This window comes from Varanus komodoensis, unplaced genomic scaffold, assembly GCF_004798865.1.
Source record: "Varanus komodoensis strain SLA01 unplaced genomic scaffold, ASM479886v1 scaffold15, whole genome shotgun sequence".
Lineage (NCBI taxonomy): Eukaryota > Metazoa > Chordata > Lepidosauria > Squamata > Varanidae > Varanus > Varanus komodoensis.
The window spans coordinates 3,060,859-3,067,289 of record NW_025335440.1 but is presented as its reverse complement, the minus strand read 5'-3'; positions in this window follow the sequence as shown (position 1 = coordinate 3,067,289).

Genomic DNA, 6,431 nt, shown 5'->3' with positions numbered 1-6,431 from the left:
TCTCTCTCTCTCTCTCTCTCTCTCTCTCTCTCTCTCTCTCTCTCTCTCTCTCTCAATCTCCCTCACCCTGCCGGAGGATTTTAAATAACACCTCACTGAGTCATTTGTAAAATAAATGAAGAGTGCTTGAGGTTGAAATTCCATCATTTTTCTTTTTCTCTATACACAATAATAAATCAGAAAGTCAGTCTGCTGATTCTCCAAAAGGGTTTTCTCCAGAATGGCCTCCACCAGCAGTTTTCCTGCTGAACTTGGGGGAATGGTGAATGTGTGTGTGCATGTGTGCGCATGAGTACATGTGCTCGCAGTGGCAGGACTACAGCCACTCTCAAACACATTCCAGGCCTCCTGTTGGTTCACTAAGCTCCACTGAGGCTTGTGCGCGCACATCGTGGAGGCCCGGTGGCCTGAAAGGTGCAAAACTCACCAGTGGACATGGCAAGCCAAGTGGATCATGTGGCAGAATTATACTCCAGGCACCAAACGCTGCCAGGGACCGCCTGAGCTTTCCAACAAATCATCTCACAGGAGCTGTGGAGTTGAGAAAGGAAATAGGTTATAGGCCCTGGTTCCCCTTTGCTGACTCTGTGACTTCTTCCAGAGTCATGGAAGAACTTGCTCTGATCCAAGACTAGGAGCTCCTAGGAGCTGGCAACTTGGTGGCTTCCAGTTGCTTTGACCTACAACTGCCGTTATCAAGACATCTTCCCTGCCCTGTCTTCATGGGGACCGATTGGTTGTGCATGACTTTCAGTGCCTTGTAAAATGCCATTTGTTGGCACGAGAGGTGGAACTCTCAGCATGGAGAAGGTTTGTGACTCCCCCCAGCTGCTCTACTGCATGCACTGATTTAGGATATTTGTGGACTGGTTTCAGATGGCCCAGGACATTTAGCCCTTTCTGGTGGCTCCAGACACCCATAACTGCTAAGAGCCCCCAACTGGGACTCCACTGACCTGGGTTCCGGTCCCCACCCAGCCATGGTGCCAACTGGGTGACTTTAGGCAAGTCACAGACTCTCAGTCCAACCTGCCTCACAGGGTTGTTGTCATGTGGATAAGAATCAAGGCAGCTGGAGGAGAATGATGGAAGCCACTTTGAAGTCATTGGAAAAAGTGGGATATAAATCTAAGGACAAGAAATGAATGAGTGCATAACAATAAACACACATGGCAGAACAGCTATTGCTGTTTTTCAAAACGGAGTGCATTTTTACACACAACCTGCTTTTGCATTTGTGTGCATTGATCAAGGACTGCATGCACACCCATTCCTCACACGCAGACATGTTGCATGCCTATTTCTTTTATCACTGCTACGGGACAGTCCCTGCCACTGCGCTGATGCTCTCAGCTGGTGCCTACATGAGCATCTCCCCTTCCCGAGCTAGCAGTGAGGGGAGGGACAATCATCCCCTCCATAAGCACCTTTCCCACACGCGCTCAGGAGGTCACCTAATTTCTATTCTGTCCTTGATCAACCTCCTGGATTGCGAAAAACAGGTCCTTTGCGTGGCGTCTCCTCTTTGGGCCATTTGTCAGCCAAAGATCCGGCACTGTCTTTAGTCTTTTTATTAGTTCTGCTTGTGGGAGACATTCGCACAGAGGCCTTGCTTAATGTGGCAAGCGCAGTACATATTTCTGTGTTAGAGGTAGCCATTATTCACTGTGTGGTGAGGATGTGCCGGGGAGTTAATGAAGCCCTCTGATGGGAAGGGAAGGGAAGGGGCTCTTTCCTCCAGTGTCCGCAGTTCCATCTGCAGCCCATGTTCTCCTTTACCTTCTTGCTTTGGCCTCAGCTCTTCCTTGCAGTGCTTCTCGGCAGTTTACCAGGGCAGGCCTGCAACAGCGTCCTGAGGCAAGCGGACCCTGGGGAGGGAACCACCAAGTCCAGCTGAGCCCCACGTGGCCACGGAAGACAGTATTAGTAGTGGAACTGAGATCCTCCACCTCGGAATGCCGCTGTTTCCGACCAGGCTTCCCAGGTGCGCTCTGCATTCCTCACATGCACCCTCACAAAGAAAGGGGTCTCCATAGGCAGGAAGGTCTAGCTGGGGAAGGTGGAGTCTTAAGTCCTCTCCTGTAAGGCATTCATTTCCCACAGGGGTGCCTGCAGATCACAGTTTCCCATGTTCCCAAAAAGGGGCCCTGGTAACTTCCCAACAGGCCAGTTTTTCTTGAAGTTGCTGTCCTAGAGTGATTTATTCTGAAGAGGAGCACAGGTAGTCAGCAGCACCTGTGCTCACCTGGTACTCTCCCAGGACTGGGGAGAAATGCATCCAGTGAAGGCATTCTTGGGAACGCTGCTGTGTCTCTCAAAGACACTCTTGGATCACTCAGATCCCTTCTACTCAAAAAGTTTACTTTTTCATATGGTCGGAACAACAGGTTTTTTTAAAACAACTCTTCCTTTTGCTGGCGGGATTAGAAGAATAGGGATAGAGGGAAGGGGCCCCTGTACACACATGTCAGCAGAGAGAAGGCAGAATGCAGGACTGTTCCTTGAAATTAGGAACCACTGGGACAGTTGCAATAGCATTAAATAGGACAGAAAGATAAATATTTGCACAGCTAAACATATTTGGTAGTGGGTGGAGGATAATATTTTATCACAGTTTTGGGAAATGCATCACAAATTTATTTTGAACTCATCCACGTGGGGAAAGAGCACATTACTGACAACTCTGATTAGCTGAAGTGGATAAAGCAAGTTAAGTGATATAAATTTGTCACTGTGAAGCATGCCTTCAATTGAATAATCGATAAACACTCAATTGGAGAGGCAGTGAGTCCTTGATGGCCCCTTAGATGCTCTAATATCCTCCTTGGGCTGAAAGTGCTTCCTGAAAGGACCCCTCACAAGCTGGGTGCAGCGTATGTAAAAAGGGCCAATAAATGATCATTGATAGGAAATACGCACAGCAAATAATTGCTCTTTTTTTATAGAAGAGAGGTGGAGGAACTTTAAAAGACAACCAGCTGAACATGCATTTGGGCTATGGAAAATCAACAGCAGAAGAGGACAGAATGTTGCCAATTGGCTATCCCTGGAGTTGTTTCTGGGAAAGTGGAAATTTTTGATTACCTAGGGAAAACCAGAAATGAGATGGATCAATTCCATCATGCAAGCCAAGTTTGCAAAAGCTGAGCAGGGCTAACAAGAACAGGACCGTCTGGGGGACTAAGTCAGAGACACAGAACAACAACATGACCCCACGGCTTGCATGCTCGCTACTCAGAAATCCTTGACCATTTGACTTCTGATATCCACCTGCCCTTCCAGGCTGCAGTCAGGTGGGAGGAATGGCCAAAATGAGCTTTACCTCTCTGTCCTCCAGTGTCCTTTATCAATACGTGGGCATTTTCTCCTGAGGACACTCAGGAGGGGAGGGAAGAAAGCAGAAGAAGACTCAGGGTGAATCACATCCTGGCCTGTCCAGGATCCTGCCCTTCCCACCCACTGGAACACCAACTTTGCCTTACCATCTGCCCAGCAAGGCCTGCACACAGCATTCAAAGAAGAGCGTCCATGAAACTCCGTCATGTTAGGAAATGTTTCAGTGCCCTCTAACTGTTGCCTGTCAACCTTGCCGTTTGAAAGCATGCAAATGCAAGTAGATGAAAAGGTACCACTTCAGTGGGAAGGTGACAGCGTTGCATGCACCTCAGTGTTTAGTCATCCTGGCCACATGACCACGGAGATTGTCTGGGGATGAACGCTGGCTCCCTTGGCTAAGAAACAGAGAGGAGCACCGCCCCTTAGAGTAGGGCATGACTGTACTTAACGTCAAGTGGAAACCTTCACCTTTACCTTTTAACTGTTGCCCAGTTTTCCTGTGTATGCTCAGGAATGTATAACTCCAAAAGCTTGGAGGCTACTTGGGTAAGATGAAATTTAAAAGTATCCATTTATCCTTCCTAGAGCACTAGACAAAACACTACTTAGAATGGAAACCATGAATGGCCTTCCCCCACTAGCTTGATGGAAGCAGGGCTTTTTTTTGGCCACACCGGAATTTTACAATGCTGTTTTCCTTACACCCCTCTGCTACCTGACTACACATATGTCATGCTTTCTAGGGATCAGGCCCACTTCTCTCAATTACAGCATTTCAAGCTAGAATGCTCAGATCAAAAAGAGGAAGGCTTTGGATGTGTTGCTGAAACACCATGGTGTTCATTGATATTAGCCAGGCTGCTGGTGAGAGCCAGGCCACTTCTGATTTGTAGGGAGACTGTAGAATCAGAAGGGTCAGAAGGTGAGGGCTGCGAGTCCCAGAGGTTCATCACCAAGCCACTTAAGCAGACCAATTTACTTAAAGTCTGGTGTTCCCACCATCTGGCCCTCAAGCAGTATGAACCTTCCTGAGGGTGCAGCCAGTCCCTTTTTGGGGAAGAGAGGAGAAGGATCTAGCTGGGGATCAATTCCTGGCATTGACAAGTGCTAACTCAATCTTTCAGAGAAATCACTACATTGATAGATGCTATTTGCTAACAACATTCTTGCATAGCCAGCCTACCTCAGTTAAGGATGCTCTTTGAGACACCTTTTGCCTTAAGCTGCTGGAAATGGAAAAGGGGAGAGAAGTACTTACAGCAGCTCTTTAGGTCAGCTGGCCAGACCTCATGCAGTAAGTCAGATGACCAGCTACTGAGTCATCCAATACCCCTTGACATCAGCTACCTGTATTTCTGGCCTTGTTTCACCATAAACAAAGAGGAGGAGGAGGCGGCAGCAGCGGCAGAGGACAACCACCCACGGTGCTGCATTACATTGCTCTATTCCAGACTAAGTGGATGATAGTTAATAGGCCCATCCACTTAACTTCAGGCTATTTATTGCTGAAACTGGCCTTATTGAATGCCAAGATTCTGGAACACATGACCTGGTGAAAACTGTACAAGTGAAATCTGTTCTGATTATTTCGCTAACAGTAAGATATCTCTTCCCTTCTCCAAATGAGTACTGTGAATTGTGGTTGCAATAACCGATATGTTACAATTAAGCCAATTAGAATGGTATATTGGCTATTCCAATAATTATTATGAATGACATTAACAGCTATTAAATAACCCACAGAGGTATTGGCTCAGCTTAATTTATTTTAAATAATATTTTAGCAAAAGGAGAGGGAGAGGGGGGGGAGAAAGAGAGAGATTAAATCAGTTGGAACAAGGCTGAGCGACAGCCTACATTTGCTTTGTCTTCTGTACACCTGCCACTTTGCCTCACAGATGTGATGTTTAATTCCTTCCTTTAGCATCTTCAGCTTCTCAGCCTATGATCCTTTTTTAAAGCAAGCTTCAACTCTCGAGGGACTTTAAGGGCAAAAGGAAACTGGTAGCTTGTGAATTACTGACCAATTCCAGAAATATTCAAGTTCTGCTACAAAATTATGGTGATACACACCCACAAATCTAAGGAACAGTTTACTGGAAGTTACTGCTGAAGTATTTCGCTTTCCTGCCATCACCTGGCTGAGTTCCGCTGGGCTCACAGGGATCCCAGGCTTGCTACTATAGGCCAGTGAGCTCAGGCCAAAGGCACTCAAGTGAGAGTGCGTGTTTGCTTGTTTGAAGTTTGAGCAATTTGTTTCATTTCATATTTCACCAGGATTTGCCTAGTTAGCATCTTCTGGACTAAAACTGGAGTCATGCCTGATTCTGTGCTAAAGTCTATGCATTCCAGAATTTGAAATATGATTCCACACTTCCCAAAATCTATCAGACAACATGTATACACTTGAAAAAATGTGTACAAAAAATTGTGCACATTATGAAAAATGTGCACAAATATGCTTTCCTCAATAAGTGGAGAACTGCAAATGTGTATGTACATTTGCAAAAAGATCCATAATTATACACAGATTTCCATATGGAAAGAAACAAAGCTAAAGTGTGCAAACTGACATGTTCTTAAGCTGGAATGAGTTTCGAGATGGAATCTGGAAAAAAATTGACAAGCTCAAGCATTGCTGAATTATGCATCAGTTCTTTGAACTTACCTTTAGGAGACGGGGAAAGGCATGTGGGGCAGGTGGGGGAATTGCCCTTGATTCCCTTTGTGTCGCCACAAGTTGAGGTGATGCACTTTCTATTAAGTTGTTGATTACTATTTTTATTACCCAGAGCTGGAGAGGGACAAACCTGTTCATTTCAGATTCTCACTTTTCCAGTCTTGAATTTAGCTTATCCTAAATGTGTGTGTGAGTGCGTTGGGGGGGGGGGGTGGACATCATGCAAAATACTATGCATTTGTGAAGGCAACTTTGCCTTAAGAGGCACATTTCTGCAAGTAGTTTTCCTAAAATAATTTTGAAGGTTATATTTATTTAACATAAAACTACATATGTTAAGAGAGCCCACACTTATCCCACAATAAAATAGTTTCTGGGGTGGTACCATGGCAATAAAACTCACCCTACCCAAAGA